Source organism: Corvus cornix, chromosome 2, assembly GCF_000738735.6.
Source record: "Corvus cornix cornix isolate S_Up_H32 chromosome 2, ASM73873v5, whole genome shotgun sequence".
NCBI lineage: Eukaryota > Metazoa > Chordata > Aves > Passeriformes > Corvidae > Corvus > Corvus cornix.
In genome coordinates, this window is record NC_046333.1 from 80,408,863 (window position 1) to 80,428,357 (window position 19,495).

The 19,495-nt window shown below is 39.8% G+C and overlaps 1 protein-coding gene across 10 annotated transcripts in view; it reads left to right on the forward strand.

The window, feature by feature from the left end:
- The window catches only part of CTNND2 (catenin delta 2), a 655,093-nt gene that overhangs the window by 200,645 nt on the left and 434,953 nt on the right, over nucleotides 1-19,495 (forward strand). The window lies entirely within an intron of this gene.

Sequence of the window (19,495 nt, forward strand, 5' to 3'; positions counted from 1 at the left end):
CTTGTCAGGAGGTGAAAGGAAGCTGTGCTGGAGCTCAAAAAACAAATGGTGACATTGGGAAAAGCCTCGGAAGGAAATTGGTTTACCAGGTCAGGGAAACATCTTCAAATCCTTAAATGTTGAATTGGAATGATTTTGTGCTTATTTATAGTCTGCTAAAGAAAACCTGAATTGTTGTATTCTAATCATAGTAGATGGCAGCACCAGTCAAATGTTCTATTTAGAGAGCAGCAATCACCTCATGGAAAATGCATAGTATATGCACAGGTATTCAAAAGTGGCCCCAGTGAGTGAGATAATTGTGAGCTAGTTTAAATGTGATACAAAATGATAAAAGCTATTATAAATAATAACTATTTCTTGCTATATAGTTATTTCCAATTTGAAGCATATGGTATATGCCTTTTTTCACTTCAGTCACAGTGCTTCTTTTGTATTCAAGCTACATATACTGTTAACAGGTCATATAAATCCATTGAATTAAAAGATATTGTGTACAACAATTTGTTTTAATTACAAAATATCATGTGTTCTATTTAACTGTGAGTTTAATGAATGGCTATTTAATTAAGGGTTTTAACTCAGGTAATCAGTTTGCATCACTGGGCAACAAGTAATCAGTTTATAACATGCAGTTGAACAGTCAAAAAAGCATCAGGCAAACCTTTTCCTGAGAGCGTTTATTGGCTAATTAAATGATCTGGACTCCAGGGTAAGTATAAAACAGGAAATAGATGGTAGGTAGGAAGGATGTTAAGGGAAGGTACTTGACAGAGCTTATTGAAGCCAAGTAAATGTTGGTAGGGACTTGTCATTCACTGTGTAAATATAACAATTCACTGCAGACACTATATCACATGTGGAAAAATAATGTCTTGTACCTTTGCCTATCTTTTGAAAATACATTACAACTCTAATAATGAGACACTGAGGTTATTTATTGTTTGCTATGATATAAAAGAACACATCAGTTAAGAATTCTTTTTGTGGGAATATTAAAATCCTTTATTTTCCTTTTTTTTTAAAGGTTTTTTTTGTCTTTCTACTTCTATCACATCTTAAATGATTTCTGTTTGAATGCAGTTGATTGTACATTTCAATGAAAAAACTACTTTTTACATCAATACATTTCAGAGCACATGCAATAATTGAGTATACTCACAATCTAAGGCTGATATACCGTCTAAAGGTGTAAAGTGAGGTTAAGAAGATTTGTATTTATGATTATGAACAATGTCTTCATTTGCTATCTCTGCTGTCATCCATTCAGATTTTTATTTCATACATTGTAAGGTTAAAGGGGGCCATTCTGATAATACATGATATACTTTATAGGCCATAAGATTTCAGCCAACAATCCTAATATTTGTTTCAAAAGCTGTGTCTGATCTATTGAATCATTTTAGAAAGAGAGTCTAAAAATAGGAAGTGATGCATAATCCAGTACAATGCTGGAAAGTTACTCCAACATTTTATTTCCTTTATTGTTTAAGTTTTACATCTTATTTCTCAATTTCTTTTACTTTTCTTCTCCTGAGCCTTCTTGAACTGCCAACTAAAGAGGCTTTCCTTCTCATGTAGACCCTTTTTATATACCACAGCTAAAGCTTTTCAGATTATTTCTTCCCGGAAATAATTTAAATTAGGCAATTTCTAAAGGTTACAACTCAAAATTGTTTTGAGTTGTAACCTCGTGGTTTGTAAAAAGTATTCCAGTTTAACTGAGAGACCAAAACCAAGCTTGATCCTGAGCTGAACATGGGGAAGTGCCATGGATTTGCTTATTAGTTTCACCTTTAAGGGTTTGAGATTTAATAAAACAGACTGAAGTCTGCTGCACACCAAATGCACATGGACCGTTTTTTTGTTTGTTTGTTTTAGCTTATGGCAAATACAGATTTTGCATTTTGACTGCAAGAATAGATTTCTTCTCTCCTGCATCATAGAAGAACTAAATCATCATGATGGTACATGTGTGCAAGACAAGCAAAACACACTACATCATAAATAAGTGCAATAATATTGCATATATTAAAGTTCTTTTCCTAGTATCCTTTCTTCATGGCCTACTAATAAAGCATTTTTCCCCTTTTCCTTTTGCTGGGGCAGAGGAGGATGAGGTTTTTTTCTGTGTAAGAATTTTGCAAGGGGGTATTAGAAGGTTTTCTTTTGCTCTTCTAGCTATGACTCCAAAATAGTTATGTTTTCATATCCGTGTAACAATGCTTTCACAAAATCCTACATCTGTACCGTATGCTGACTGAAGAAATTGTTTTTCAGCTTTTATAGCTATTCTAGACAGAGATTTTTGTCTGGACTTTCTGCTCATAACACAATCTCAATTTTCAGACATTCAGTGGCTATTTGAGGGAATTCTAAAAATGCGAAGAAATGAAGATGAGTTGGAGTCTTGAGTTTAGATAAATCATGCTTAGATGTGATTTAAAAACAACTGAAATTTTAATTCTGCTTACTAAGAGGCTAACAGCTTCTGTAGTAGGAAAAAACATATCAGTGATCATAACACATTTCACTGTCTTAAGGGACTAATGTTTTACAGTAAGGGCTACCTATAGATGGCACCAAGAGTAAATACTAGAGGGACTATACAGAAAAAGTGTTTTGAATCCAGTGTACTCGTGCTTCTGAAGAAGCAGTACTCAATGACTTTCTGATTATTTTCACAGTGTTACAGTAGTTTTAGTAATTCTTATGGTAAATAATTAAAATCCTTCATCTGACCTCAGCTGAATACAGAAACTGGGGACTGGATTGTGGAGATATTAGCCTAAATGGCCTTTGCCTTTAATTTTGTCTATCTAGCCTGTTCTAGGTCTTGTGACAGTTCTGAAGGTTGCAATGTCTTGCAGCATTGAGCAACAGCATCACAAGGCTCTCTACTCCCGTGTATGCTGCTGAAGAAGATGGAGGGATAGAACATTGTCTCAGATGTTTTTTCTTTCCCCCAGCTGCATCCTGATTCTCCTAAAACACAAAGCAGAACCTTTCTGGGGGAAAACAAAGGGGTGCTGAGTTACATCAGGGATGGTCCCAGTGCTGTACTATTTCTTTATGTCACCCTGTGCAGTGAAATGTTCTGAGACATGCTGGGAAGCAAAATTAGCCTTTGAGGCAGTGTGGCCCTTGGTTTCTGTGATTAGTACATGCATCACTATCTTTTTGCTGTCAATCTCTTTGTCCAAATTAGCTCGGCATCCCCAGTCATAAACCTCGCAATGCCAATTGGGAGCATCATCAACATTAATAATGTGTTACTTTCCATCTTCAACTGTAAATATAATAACCAAGCAAAAAAAGTCAGCAGAAACTGCACAAAGGAGTCTGTCCCAGTGTTATTCACCTTTGTAAGTCAAAGCAACATTACATTAAAGTACAGAGAAGTCAGGCTGACACTAGAGCAGGACTCTGGAGATTAGTACAGCGATGAAAAGTCCATATTGCAAGTTTTCCTGTTCTGTCTTAGGTAAGGTGGAAAACAACAGCATTAAGCCAAAGTAATGGATGAAATAAAAAGAAATAAAATTTTGCAAGGTAATGAGTTAACTATTTTAATTTTTAAATTTATCTTTAAACCTGGAATTAAATTGTTAATGGTTTTCGTGTTACATGAGTTGATAAAGGCCAGAGGCCTTGATTCAGCATAGGACGTATCACCATATCACTCAGAAAATGCTTTTTATTTATGGAATTCAAAGAACTCTTAGATTTTTCCAGTTTCCTTAGTCTATGCTACGATCTCAGTCTTTCATGCATAACTTGAACATCTTGAGTGCCATCACACAACACCTACAGGATGGCCAGGGGGTCAGACCCTGCCAGCAGGGATTTAGGAGGGGCAGGTCCTGCCTGACTGACCTGATCTCCTTTTATGACCAGGTGACCCACCTGGTGGGTGAGGGGAAGGCTGTGGATGTTTTCTACCTGGACTTCAGCAAAGCCTTTGACACCATCTCCCATAGCATACACCTGGAAAAGCTGGCAGCCCATGGCTTGGACAGGTACACTCCTTGCTGGATGGCCAGGTCCAGAGAGTGGTGATGAATGGTGCCACATCCAGTTGGTGGCCGGTCACCAGTGGTGTCCCAGGGATCTGGGTTGGAGCCAGTCATGTTTATTACTTTTATTGATGATCTAGATGAGGGGATTGAGTCTACCATTAGCAAATTTGCAGATGACACCAAGAAGGGGGGAGTGTCAATTTGCTGGAGGATAGGAGAGCTCTGCAGAGGAACCTGCGCAGGCTGCATAGAAGGGCCGAATCCAACAATAAGAGGTTCAACAAGACCAAGTGCCAGGTCCAGCACTTTGGCCACAACAACCCCCTGCCATGCTACAGGCTGCAGACAGAGTGGATGGAAAACTGCCCAGTGGAAAAGGACCTGGAGGTGCTGATTGACAGTCAGCTGAACATGAGCCAGCTGTGCCCACATGGACAAGAAGGCCAAGTACCAGAAACAGTGTGGCCAGCAGGACCAGGACAGTGACTGTACTCCTGTACTCAGCACTCAGGTGAGGCCCCCCCTTGAGTACTGTGTCCAGTTCTGGGCCCCCCCAGCTTGGGAAGGATGCTGAGATGCTTGAATATGTCCAGAGAACGGCAGCAAGGCTAGTGAAGGGTCTGGAAGACAAATCCTGTAGGGAGTGGCTGTAGGACCTGGGGTTGTTTAGCCTGGGGAAAAGGAGGCTCAGGGAAGACCTTATCACTCTCTACAACTCCCTGAAATTAGGATGTAGCCAGGTGAAGGTCAGTATCTTTTCCCAGGCAACTAGCAGTAGGATAAGAGGACAGAGTCTTAAGCTGTGCCAGGGGAGGTTTAGTTAGGAAGAAGGCCTTCACAGAAATGGTGATTTGATACTGGAATGGGCTGCCCAGGAAAGTGGTAGAGTCACTGTCCCTGGAGGTGTTTAAGGAAAGACTGGATGTGGCACTCAGTGCCATGGTCTAGTTGAAATGGTGGTGCTAGGTCATCGGTTACACTTGATGATCTCAAAGATCTTTTCCAACATAGTTGATTCTGTGAGTCTGTGATTCAGTAAAACATTGTGCAAATGAGGTGAATGGCCATGTGCTACCACCCTTCTGGATTTCACCTTCTCAGACAGATTTGCGTGTGTAGATTGCACACCAGCGGTTCAAAGAGCCTCCAAAATAAAAAAAGACAAGATTGAGGTACAAATATGTAAATTTATCTCGTGGAGGACAAATTTTTGACTTTGCTCATCTACTGTAGTTTTTCCAAGCACTTCATTTCTTCTAGCAGCATTGATCCTGTAAGTATGGAGGAACTGTACTGTAATGTTTGTTTTGGAGAGAGTGAGAGTTTTCACAGCATTGAGGTCAGTCTGTGAGAGGAAAAGGAGGGAAGAAAGGAAAGATTAATTTTTTCAGGAAATAATTGCCTCAGAGTACATTTTTCTTTTGATGTTGGCTTGAATATTGTTTCCATCATACAAATACATTTTCCTTTCTTAATATTTGTTTCATATCATTGGACTTCAGGCAACAGATTCCCTATGCAAGAGATATACACAACGGAGTTTTGATTCTTTGCTATCCTTCTTTCCAAGAGCAAGTCTCAAATACCTACCATTTGGGGGGGTTTAATACTCTAGTAAAGCTTTATTCCTTTATCAAACAACAGATTTTCTGGTTTGTTGGTTTCAAAAACCTTCCACAAAATAGGTTTCAAATGCAATGCATGGCAGTCCCATTTTGGTTGAATGCTGCTGCAAAACATACAATCTATAAGGCTATTACACTGCTAAAGCTTTCTTTTAAAAATTAAACATTTTGTTTCTAACAGACAAAGCCTGACATGGCATATATCATATTCTCATAGTACTATGTCTCAGAGTATCTCAGCCGTTTTTAAAATAATACATGTACTGTGCTGTAATTATTTTGATAGTGTTTAACAAAGTTGAAAACATTGTGTGCTATTTTAATGGTATTATTGCCTTTATTTTTCTTAACTGGCATTTTATAATTTCATTCCAAATTCCTTCTCACTGAAAGAATTAAAGTTTTAATTGTTTTAGTGTAACTGCAAGGGGGTATGTAACTCTTCCTAGCCATGATATCTAACTTTTGAACTGTACAAATATGTGTGAGTAGCACTAGTGGTATCAGCTGAAACAATGAAACTATGTTAGTACTTCCTAGTGCCTATAGTGACACCAAGCCACCATGGACATTTTGTGTTTGGACAGTAAATTACTTTGGATAACAGAGCAAAAAGTGAAATTTCCTTATCTTCTACACAGTGGTTTAGTCCTAACTTCTCTCGCATTGATACAGTTTCACATAAAGTATTCTATTCTGTGTGTGTATTTTTCACACGTTTGGTTATAAATATATAAAATTATGGTGGAATGGAAAGGAAGTGTTATTGTTTGTACTTTAAAATTTCTTATGTAAATTCCTTTTTTTTTTTATTATGCTCCAAGCTGATACACAGTTCTTGTTATTGCTACCTTTATCTTCATATAATTTTGTATTTTTCTATTCCAGGATTCTCTTTAGGCCATAAGTGCAACTCTGATTTGTTTCAGTTTTCAATAACAAAGTATTAATTCTTAATGTACAGGGATGATCTGGACTTATGAACATATTCCCATTTCTAAAATGTATTTTTCCAGAAAAGTCAGTGTATTTTGATCTGATAAAAAACACTCATATATTTTCTCTAAGTCTACAAGTCATGCATATTATAAGGCCATGTAATAATGTCAACATTTAAACAGTTCCTTAGTGACTCTTAATTGCTCAATACAGCCAGCAGCTAATTTATGAGTTTAATCATGGTAAGTTTATCAAATTAAAAATATCTTCACATTGTGAAAGATATGACACAATTGGCACATGGTACTTTCTATGTTTGGGGGTTTTTTTTGTCTTGGATATTTCACTTAGCTACATCAAAGCATCTTCCTCATAGAAGAAATTACGAAGGTATTTGATGCTTATATCTCCAGTGATAGAGCAGCAGATGACAAAATGTCTGGGGTACAGATAATTTTTTGTGTCTTCTAGGCCATATCAATTTTTCCTTAATTAAACACTCAGTACGAGGCTTGTAGTTTCTCTGTTTTATGCAAATCCTGAATTAAAAAATTACCTGCCATTTTTAGGTGAAATAGAATTTAGTAGGTTTGTGAAGTAGTTATCTTAATTAAAAGGAAAAAATACTGCATGGTAACTCTCTTATTTTCCATGTGAACTTCATACAATTTTAAATTTAAGTGAAGGAAAAGCACCGTTGCCCTTACTTTAGCATGGAGGAAAATAATTAGAGAGAGACTCCAATAAATAACAGCAAAAGCTGGGAGAGATGGGGGAAAGAAACTGGAAAAGGCAGAATAAGAAAAATAGCTTCAAAATGTTAGGTTGCAGAGAGTCAAGAAAAACCAAGCAAGCAAACACTTTCTGCAACAAGCCTTGTGTTCAGTGCTAAATACTTCCTACCTCTTCACCGCCTCTTGGCTTCATTAACAGTACCAGCTGTCAACAAGAGACAAACACCCCAGAAAAGGCCTTGCCCTTCTGAATGACTGAGATTTACTCGCTCATGTTTTCCTCTGTGATTCTCCACAGTCTTTAATACCAAGGTCCCAGAATGTTTCAAAGCCATGATGTACCCCCAAAAAAATGCTGCTTGTGAATTGATGAGCGGTATAAGGAATAAAGCTGACTGCTAAAATGGTGTTTCCAAGCCTTTGTCCTGTTCAGTGAAAGACTACCCATGAGTGTACCTCCACAGGCACTTGTTCATGATTTCCTGCCGTAATGCTAACAGGGAATATCCCCCCAGGCTGTGGGAGCAGGGGAAATAGCCTCACTGGGCTCTACGCTCTCCTTACTGCTTTCAATTGTCTTCCCACAGGCTAAATAATTTGGTTTAGGCTTATGAAGTAGTGTGAATTAATCTCCAGACTGACTTTATTTCACTACTTAGTGCTAAGCAGCTGGCAAAAGACTTGTTTTTTTACTGAACCATTCCTCATTTTCTCATTGTTCTCAGTAAGATGAAGGAGCAGAAAGGTGGACATGATTATCAGTTATGATTATCACGTACTTGCATCTGCTTGAGTTCTAGATGCTTGATAAGTCTACTTGTTTTAGTGAATATGAGAAAAACCTTTTCATTAAAAAACCACAACTTTTTGATTCTTATTTTGGTACGTCTTACAGTATTAATGCAGTCTCTAAGAATGGTGGTTGTCACATATTACCTGCTAGAAGGCGGTACTACCTACAGCTATAAGTAATATAATATCCTATAAGTTCTAAGCAGATTAATCTCTCGGTATCCTTTGCATAAAGATTTCAAGTATGGAAAAGCTTATTTAAATGGGTGCAACACTTTCTGCTCATATATTTACTTCTGGGATGTGTATGGCAGCTATGTCTGCATCCCAGTGTTGCATAAACATTTACGTGTTTCAGAGCTTTCAACATGAACAAGTATTACTTCCTTCCATGATTCTGCATTTATTTGCATTTATTTTTATTGTTAGAATAAGTAAAGGCCAAATTGGATGCTGTCTAAGCTATGCAGGTCTATTAGAATCAGTTCTTCTTTTGTCCTCCAAAACAGCTCCAGCTGACAGGTATAGGGTATGTCTGCGTGTGACTGAGCAGAACTGCTCTCCCTAGGTCACAGGGAGCACAAACCAGTCTGTAAGTGGAAGAAACCCAGCATATGCCTGTGCAGTTAAGATTTTTTTAGTTTAGAAATGTGCAGTAGGCATCACCTTCCTCATCATGAAGGAAATTTCAAAGGTAATTTACACAAATGCCTGCAGAATAGGTCTCAAGATTCTTTTAGGCAGATAAAATTGCTTGTATTCATTCAGAAAGCCCCTGTTCTCTGTCATGCCCTTGGTTGTAATCTCCATAACATCCTAGCTGGGAGAAATTCTGTCTGTAACTAGCAAAGCATAAAAGCAACTTCATTTACAGTAATTAGGCCCTATCCACCAGTTTATGAACACACCCAAAAGACAACCCTTTTCCTCTGGAGGCCAAGGGAAGGAGACAGTCTTCCCTGAGACATGGTGTTGTCAGCTATTTCAGAGTTGTTTCAGGTGGCATAAGTTAGGGAAGACTTTAGCCATTCTTCTTGTAAATGTGTACAGTGCGAAAAGGTTCTTATTAGGAGGGTTAAATTCCTTACTCTAGTAAGACATCCTGAGAAATGTGTTGCTACCTTTCTGTGCCCACTCCCAGCAGATACTTTGAATGTAGGGAGTTTGAATGTAGGTCACACAATGTAACTTTTAATCTTCCAGTTTATAGAGATAATGTCGTCTCATAAATATAAGTTCTTAGACCAAACAGTCTCTTGGTAGTTTCCACTAATGTTTTCTACCCAGTGTATCAGCTTGGTTTACTGGTAGCTTTTATATCACATGAGGGCAGCTACTTGAAAAGCTGAGAAACAGATTTTGAATTTAACACTCGTGGGCAAGGTGTAAAGGCTGACAGCTCAGCATGGGCCAAGACACAAGCAGAAACTCTTGCACAGTGTGTTGCCATAAAAAGAAAGGAGACAATAAATTTGCATCACAGCATGGGAAGAGGCAGTGACCAAAATCTCTTGGCATCTCTGAAGAGGGAGAAGAAAATATTGTGGCGGAGCACTCTGTGCACAGAAAAATACTGATCCACTAGATCAAAGTTACTTGTGGCTTCTTGGGCACATAAAGGTGGGGTGAAGGATGTTGTAGGCAGTTATGTGTATTGTCACCCTTAAAGAATAAAAGAGGTGCTGTAGGACAGCACCCTGCTTGGGGAGGACACTGCCCTGCCCATGCTGGAGGCACGCTTCTCCCTGCCCCGGGTACAGCTCAGCCCTGCTGCTCTCTGATGGCCACTGGAGCCAGCACCATATGCTAAAAGCAGAGCTGGAATTCAGCCCCTGCACTCTTGGGCAGGGGTGTGTGCCCTCGGTGGGCAGTGAAGGTCTGGCACTGCAGCCTGTTGGTGCTGCACAGGAAATGGTAGGTCTGGCTTCCGGGCGGAATTGAAATAGTTGGGTGTTTTGGGGACTCTGGTGTTTTTGGGGTGCTAATTGCCTCATGGTATATTTTGAAGTGGAAAGAGGCAACTTGCAATCTGGATTTAAAAAAATATATCACTGTGGTTCACGCTTACTGCACTACAAGGAACTAGCAACACAGTTTCCAATAGTGTGTGCAGAAAGGGTAGTAGGTGTTATTTCTTCACAAAATACTGTTGCATTTGTTTGAGGACACAGGCAGAGACATAACATGCCAACAGAGGGAATAGTGTGCTTGAGTGTTGATGGGATTTTTGTTTTTCCTTAAGGGAACTGGATTTACTGTAAGGAGAGGTAAGTGAGCAAAGTGAAAGAATAAGGGAGTGATTGAGAAGAGAGGAAGAAAAAGACGGAGCTGCAGAGTGAAGACAAAGTGTGAAAAGAATGTTATTTAAATGTAACATTGTTATTAGAGTGAATGCATTATTGACTGGACAATGTTAGCAGAAGTTTAAATAACTTAATTGGTCTGTTAATTATTGTCCAAGTTGCTTTCTCTTGGGTGCAAATAACATTGTTACTTGGTTTTTGCAGCAAATATTCTACAGGTAGAATGTGAGGCCTTTAGTATTTGCTATGATAATATGTAACCATACTTCAGAACTTCCTGTTCTACAAAATGATTATATCCATAATAAAACTTATGAAACAGATGTACTGTGTGCTTTTAGGAGGAAAAAACCCAAACACCCAAACCAAACCAAACCAAAACCACACCTCTATCCTTATCTGACTAAAAACTTAAACTGAAACTCCAGCAGCCAAGCAGTCATGACTGTCCAAAAGAATTCCCTGAGACAGATTTATTTTGTACCTGATATGACTGCTGTAGCAAGTGAGGGTTAATGTGCCTGTCACCTCACAAGGAATGGTGGGTGTGGTCATTAACAGGTGCCTCTCTCTCTCTCCTGTTAGTATTGGAGTGTCATACGCCTTTCTGAACATCAGATTCACTCCCAGCTTTTTCTGTTCTCTTTTTATCCCTCAGCCTCCACAACTCCCTTCTGAACAAGTTAAGTTGTTTTCATTTGCAGCAATCATTCATCAGTTTATTCTGAGTACTTCTACAGCCAAAACAGAAATCCATTAAATCTATATAGCAGTTTAATCTCAACCAATAATTACTCATTAATCTCACTGGAAATACACATTTTCTTCAGCCCATTGCCAAGGCACAAGCTTGAGGAAAAAAAGTGAAGTATTTAATCAGTTTTTTAAAGTTTGTTCATGACAAATTACTGGCTGACAGATTAAAAAACTAGGTCCACTGCATTGGTGTGCATTCAGTTTTTAAAAAGTGATTAACTATATGCCAAGCTGTCAAAGAAATTTTGCATGAAAAAAGAGGCATTGCTAACATTATTATGTCTGTGCCCAATGATTTTATAATGTCCATTTTAAATATACATGGAAAAAAAGTCAGCACCATACAGTAATTTTTAAAAAATGGAGTTTTGTCACTATCAGTAGAGAAGCCTGAAACATCTTTTATGCTCACTCACACCCTCCCCCAATTTTTTCTCCCATAGGTTTTACTTTAAAAACACTTTTGTCTTTCCCTCTAAAATTTTAGTTATATCAGCTAGCTAATTGAATTGAATGCAGACTTTGGCTTTTCTGTCCTGAAGAACTTCTCCTTATTCTTGCTCTCCCATCAAACCATGGCTGCATCCTGGGAGACACAGTTTTCCAGTGCAGTTGGATTTGCTGACACAGGTAGGTCATGGCCTAGGTTGTTTTAGAAGTCCCACACTTGCTAAATAATTCAACCTATTTTATGGCTATTTGCTTAATACCCAGTTTCTGTGGAGTTGGTGAAGTGTCTTACAAAAGGTCAAATTGATTGCACTGCTTCTCTCTGTTGAACTTCTGCTGCTTCCCGATGCTGCTGTCAAGTATATCTTCACTTCTGATTGATTTTCTTAATTCAAAAATTGATGCAAAAAGTCTTTTCTAATGAAAAGCATGTTTGTCAATATTCACCACTCCCTTTATGGATTTCTGTTGTGTTGTTACTTTGACTACTAGCTCCTGACCTGTTTATATCCCGGTTTGCTTGAAAACCCAAATCTTCATTCTCCAAATGTGTAGTTTCATTTTCAAGATCTTTTTGGGAGCAGAAAGCAGCCTCATGCTACCAGACCCGTACTGTATTTTTATATTCAGAAAGAGAAGAAAAACAGCCTGTTGTGAGCAGCAAGTCTTTATTTCTGGTCAGACATGAATTCCCAGATAAAAGGATATATTTCTTCTTTGCCTTGTGACACAAAGTCAGATTTTAAAAGCCTTCTACTTGTTCAAAGTGACTTGGAGGCTGAAGAAGTGACACTGTGTAAGACTATATGACATACACTGCTGCTGTGCCCTTGTTCTGTGCATTCAAACTATTGAGTCTTGAACTCTTTTTAGTTTGACAGAAAACCCATCATAATGTTTGACTATTACAAAGCTTCAGCATCACAGATGTTGAACTTTCTTGATGCTTGTATACATCATACAAGATGAAGCAAGTGAAACTGCGTTACAGACCTTGTTTTGTGTTGTGGTGATGAATCATTTCTGCCACTGATCACCACACCAGCAATGGAGCACATGGCTGTAATAACACATTTTCACATTTCATTTGTTAGTTCCAATATTGATTTAATCTTTTTCCAATACACCCTTAGACTTTCTTTGCAGTTAAATACAGCAACTTTTGAGGATTCCTCTATTCAAACAATAATTTTTAACTAAAAAAGATCTTATAATTCAAGTGAAAATAGCACACATTACCCAGTCGTCCAAGAGTTTATACAGTTGAGCACATCCTCTCACTAATTTGGTTTTCCAGGATTCTGTACTGTTGAGGTGAGGTGTAATAAGAATGCACATTTAACAGCAGCACCTTCCCTCCCTACATTTGTTACTGTTGTCCTAGAAGGATTTGAACTCAAACTCTGAACTGGCATCAAATTTGAAAGATCAGATGCTGATCAGGGAATCTTTACTAACAACTTGTTGATGTGAGGGAAGTGAATTGGTACTCCAAGAGGAGACTGGTGACAAGTGGTATTCCTCAGTGATTGGTATTGGGACTGGTGATGTTCAGCATCTTTGTTGGCAACATGGACACTGGGACAGAGTTCACCCTTAGCAGGGTTGCAGATGACACCAAGCTGAGTGATGTGATCAACAAAACAGAAAGAAGGGATACCATCCAGCAGGACCTGGACAAACCTGAGAGGTGGACCTTTGCAAACCTCATGAAGTTCACCAAGGCCAAGTGTGAGGTGCTGCACTTGAGTCAGGGCAATCCCACACATAAATATAGGCTGGGTGGAGAATGGATTGAGAGTAGCCCTGTTGAGAAGGACTTGGGGGTATTGGTGGACAAGAAGCTTGACATGAGTTGACAATATGCACTTGCAGCCCAGAAGGCCAACTGTATCCTGAGATGCATCAAAGGAAGCAGGACCAGAAGATCAATGGAGGTGATTCTGCCTGTCTGGTCTGCTCTTGTGAGACCCGACCTGGAGTGCTGCATCCAGCTGTGGAGTCCCAAACAAAGACAGGGACCTGTTGGATTGAGTCAAGAGGAAGGCCACAAAGATGCTCAGAGGGCTGTAGCACCTCTCATATGAAGACAGACTGAGAGAGAGCGGGGCTGTTCAGCCTGCAGAAGATAAGGCTTCAGGAAGACCTTAGAGCACCTTCCAGTACCTAAAGGAGGCCTACAGGAAAGCAAGAGAGGGACTTGTTACAAGGGCATGTAGTGACAGGACAAGGGGTAATGGCCCTAAGCTGAAGGATGGCAGGTTTAGGTTAGAGATGAGGAAGAAGTTCTTTACAGTTTGGGCGGTGAGGCACTGGAACAGGTTGCCCAGAGAGATTGTGGAATGGCCCATCTCTGGAAGTGTTCAAAGGCCAGCATGGATGGGTCACTGTGCAGCCTGGTCTAGTGGAAGGTGTTCCTGCCCATGGAGGGGAGGGTCGAAACTACATGATCTTCAAGGTCGCTTCCAACCAAAACTACTCTACAATTCTACAATTCTTTCTCCTTATCCTAATGCATTGTATTCTGCATCGTTGGGCATCTAGTAGATTTTTCTCATGTTGTGAACAGGCAGTGAAGCTCTTCTGGATGACTGAACTAGGAGTAATGCCTACCAGTGCACCAATTTTCTTCTGTTTTAGCTATAGATGTTCAAGATGAAATATTATAAGTAAATTACAGGCTGCAAACCGATCTCATTTGTGCTCATTGCAATATAGCCATAAATGCACATAGATTGTAGAAACAGAATATTCTTTTGAGGGAGAATTTCTTCAATTTCTCCTATTTTTGCTGCATAAGTCAACAACCAAGATTTGAAAACAAGGGGAAAAAATTCCCCAGTGTCATGGCTTCTGTGTCCTGTTTTTATGCTTGCATTATATCTTTACAACAGTAAGGAGTACTAAGTAGTACAGAACAGCACTGACCATTAAGCTTTGCCTATGAGATGTGGGTGGTGTGGGTTTCTTGAGACTAAGGTTATCTATCAGATCCCATGGTTCTGATGGTGTTTAAATCATCAACAGAAAAAATAGGCAGATTGCACTGTCTGGAATAACCTACTTCTTTTTTGCCTTTTTTTGTCCCATCCCACTTCTCTAATACAGTGCTCAGAGCAGCTTTCTGTAACAAGGCTCTGCATAGGCCAGGTGATCTTGCAGACATTCATGTTCTCTCCAAGAAACTGGGATTATCTTCAGCATGCCTTCTGAAATTGTTTTGCTTTCTACTGTGTGACTTAAAAGTGGCTCACATTCTGCAAAGTTCTTGCTACGTGTTAAAAACATGTAACAATACTTACAAAGGTGATACAAAGTAGTAGGAAATGTCTTAGTAGTTCTTTCAACTAAGCTAGTTAGAAAATAGGCATGTTCTCCTCTTGCTTACTGTTACTGAATTGGTTATTCCCCCAATCAGGGAAACAGAGTTAAGTCTTAAAGACTCTGTGGCCTGTAATATTATTTTAAAATAATTCTGCTATTCATTAGTGTTACAGAACATAAAGAACAAAAGTTGGTGGAAATTAGCGCTATCTCTTACTGTCTGTTCAGACCCTGAAAAAAGCTTTCTTCATTCATCATGCAAGAAAAAAAAATCCTGTTTATTCAATTTGCCTGAGCTTAGTATGTCATGGAAAAAAAATTGTAGGGATCTGCAGAGCCACCATGCCCAGTACCACACAAACCCCTTACTTACTCCTAGAGTGGTCATCCCCACAGGATTATCAAATCAAGAGAGAAACATGAGTAAAATATAGTAAGAGATTGTGACAGAGGCCTGAGCTTCTGAAAAACATCTGAAGTTTCACAGTACTTGCAGGACTATTTCACAGTAACTTAGTGTCCCAGACCAGAAAATGTTACTAGAGAGAAAGGAAAGACTCTGGAATAATCTCTGTCTGCATATGCATAGATTGTCAAGCAGAAAAACAGCAAAGTGTCCCTTTGAAAGGGTTTAGGAGGAAAAATACCTACCAAAACTCGGTACAGAAACTACTTCAGTAAATATCTTTATTTACTTTATTTCATTTAAATGAAATAATCTTATTTCTGGTTGGTACAGTGGTTTATCCTGTGCATGGGTCCTGTTGGCTCACTACACACATTTAAGAGTAGCCCAAGCTAACCCTTGACTCTGGCCTTCATACAGCTGCTTTGAAACGTTTACAGATTTATCTTTTCTGAAAACATAGATGTCAGTACTGATGTTTTCCATTCAAATTACAATTAATTCACCTAGGTACTACACTCTTGATGTTTGGAGATGTTTTAAATGATTCTTGATGAGCCAATGTTAAAAGAATGGGAATGTGCATTTGTGTAGATTAAAGTGAGGTGTGGATGTTAGCATAAAAACACTGAATTGTGGTTCAGAGATAACCGTTCATGTGCTGCATGAATGAAAGAAAAATCACACACTTTATCTCCTTTCTCAGCATTCCAACTCAAAGGCAGTTTTCCTTTTATTCCCGTAGTTCAGGAATACATTATAGGGTTTCTTTCTGTTTCTCTCTGCTCAAACTCTCAAAGTTTGCACAGCTTCAATGAGTCAAATACTAACAGAGCACTTAAGGAGTTGATCAATTTTAAGTGTGTAGGAATTTCTGTGATTCAGAAAAGGTAGGTATTCTACCCTTATCTGGGAACAGTATATGGGTTTGAAATGGAAATAGTTTTCCTCCACTTTCGTCAATCAGTTTTATGAGAGATAGGATCCCTTTATATAAAGATAGCAATCTGCACAAATGTCAAATGATTGAACAACTCTTTCACGAATATGTGGCAATCCATTTTAATACCAGTCACTGATTTTGGCAATGAGAGTGAAATCCGTTTCAATTGTATTGATAGGTTAAATTTCTCTATTAAATATACTGCAAAATTGCATGTGTATTGTGCACTGCTGCAGTAGACTTTATAGTACCTGTTTTCTTATTTTTTCAACAGAGCTTTCCTGAGGTGGTGATGCATATTAGCTCATTGAGATGAAACAGGATGGTCGTTCACAGCATTTTAATGAAAGAGAACATCTCAGGCTGCTATGTAATTAGCTATCCCTTTGAGATATTCTTGCCTGTGGAGTAGATTTTTTTCCTATTAAATTACTATTTATTTGTGACCTTTAATGTATCATAAACAGTCTTTTTTCTACATCCTAAGCAGCACTGAAGAACAACAATAAACTGTTGTATTGCTCTCCTTAAATGACACTTACAGCTTGGCAGAGTTACAAGGAAGCTGGTAGCTTTGCCATTCAGGAGCTAAAATAAAGGACTTATCCGTTGCTCCCAGCAACATTTTACTTCCTTGAAATTTTAGAAATACATTTAACTGTTGGATTTTCCCCTTCCAAAAGTTGCTGGGAGAAGTAGCTGATTGTGTCCATTATTATTATTATTGTTGTTGTTGTTACTGTTTTTATTTCATTGGCCTTGGCAGTTGTTTAAAATAAGTTTCTGATTCTAAACCTCTGAACCTGCTTTGGTCCTATCTGTTTCTTACCTCTCTTCCCTTTTGGGAGGAAGGTGAGGGCAACCCCTGCACCTATGTCTGCCCCAGGCAGTGCACATAAACCCAGGGAAGATTGGTAGAAGCCAAGTCAGCTATTTTTTGTCCCTTCAGACCCTGAAATGCTGCTTTTCCTTCCTCAGTGTTGTATGCTGTGTCCTGTCGAATCAAGTAAAAGTTGACCACAGCTTCACTGTGACATTTTGAGAGAAGGCTACTGAAGTGCGCAGTGAAATTTTATGACTCCCAATCAGTAGTGGTAAATATTAATGATAGGGGATGTTAAGAACGTGGTCATTGTGGTTCAGAGAAAGGGGTGGCTCTTTGTAAGTAGAAAGGAGCTGGTTTTTTAAGACCGGGATTGAATATGGAATTTTAAAAGGCTGAAATGCAAGCCTCTAGTCCAGTCCTGCAGCCTTTTACCTAAATATTGGCAGCAAATAACAAAGGCTGTGTGCAAGGAATTATTTTTAAATGAAAATGGGTATAAAAATTGCATAAAAAAACTTGGGAAGGACTCATTTTGGAGTCTAAGCTGACAAGTTTATTCACACAAAGTATTTGACTATGAAGCTTAACATTTATGTGAAAGGGAAGGCTATTTTTCCTGGCAGGATCTTTGTATACAAAATAATGGATCAGTTGTTTTCCACCAGCGTTCAGATCACAGAGGTGTTGACCAATGGAAATGCGTGGACTGAATAAGGCAGTTTAGCAAGAAATTCTCAGGAGCAAGTTAAATCTTTTTGACTTCAGCAGAATAATTGAACCACTTTAACATTTGCACCATGCCGAAAAACAACACCAATCTTTTATGAGCATAACTACCCCTATGGGCGTCTTGCCTGGGATTGTAGAAATTTGTCATGAATATTGATTGAGCTTCATTTCCACCTTTGGCATCTTGATCCTTGACCCAAGAGCTCTCAGAGTTCAGGGTGCACACGCAGTCTTGCTGCATTCAGCGGCAGGAATGCTGTACATAGATTTGTTTCTAGCAACGTGCTTTGGAGGGTCAGAGTTGTCCCTCCTGGAGGCTGGGCCAGGCACTTATGCCTTAGCTTGTGACCTTGCCACCTGTTGCTTCGCACGTATCTAAAAATTTGAATGTAAGTAAGTTTTATTTTCTAGATGACTGTGTATTTAAAAGTTTGACAGCTTCAAGTTGTACTGTCTGCAAAGCAGAAGCTTAAAAGAAAAATTTAAAGAAAGAATATATGCCCCAAAATGCAATGTTGCGTATTGTAAGAGACTGATAAGACCTGTAAGACTGATGTGGAGTTTAATTCATTCAGTGTGATGTTATGCTATGAATAGAATCATAGAATGTCTTGAGCTGGAAAGGACCCACAAGGAACACCAACCCCTGGCCCTGCACAGGCCAGCCCCAAGACATCACACCCTGTGCCTGAGAGCATTGTCCAAATGCTTCTTGAACTCTGTCAGGCTGGTGCTGTGATTGCTTCCCTGGGGAGCTGTTCCAGTGCCCAACCACCCTCTGGGTGAAGAACCTTATTCTAATATCTAGCCTAAACCTCCCATGAAACAACTTCAGGCCATTCCCTTGGGTTCTGTCACTGGTCACCACAGAGAAGAGATCAGTGCCTACCCTTCCTCTTCTCCTCGTGAGGAAGTTGTAACTGCGGTGAGGTTTCCCCTCAGTCTCCTCCAGGCTGAACAGACCAAGTGACCTCATACACTCCTCATGCAGCTTTCCCTCAAGGCCCTTCACCATCCTCATGGCTCTCCTTTGGATACTCTGTACAAGCTTAACTTCTTTTTTATACTGTGGCACCCAAAACTGCCCCCAGCACTCGAGGTGAGGCTGCCCCAGTGCAGAGCAGAGCAGGACAATCCCCTCCCTTGCCCGGCTGGTGATGCTGTGCCTGATGCCCCCCAGGACACACTTGGCCCTCCTGGCTGCCAGGGCACTGCTGACTCAGATTCCCCTTGCCATCGACCAGGATCTCCAGGTCCCTTTCCGTGGCGCTGATTTCCAGCCTCTCGTTCCCCAGTCTGTGCATTCACCCAGGGTTGCCCCGTCCCAGATGCAGAATCCAGCAGTTTCCCTTGTTAAACCTAACAGGGTTGGTGATTGCCCAGCCCTCAAATTTGTTCAGTAGCAGCTTATCGACTTCCCTCAATTAGAAAACCTAAATGACTATACATATGTGCGGAGATTGATCGGCACTCTGGCGGAAAAAACCCATAAATTGCTGAAAACGCGTGGCTGAGCCAGTGGCAGGGCCAGGGGCCGCAGCCCCCGCCCGGCTCCCAGCCCCGTGTCGCCGAGGGCTGCTTCCCCGAGCCGCTGTCGCGATCGCCGCGGCGGGTCCGGCGGTGACGGGGCCGCGGGGGGCTCGTCCCGC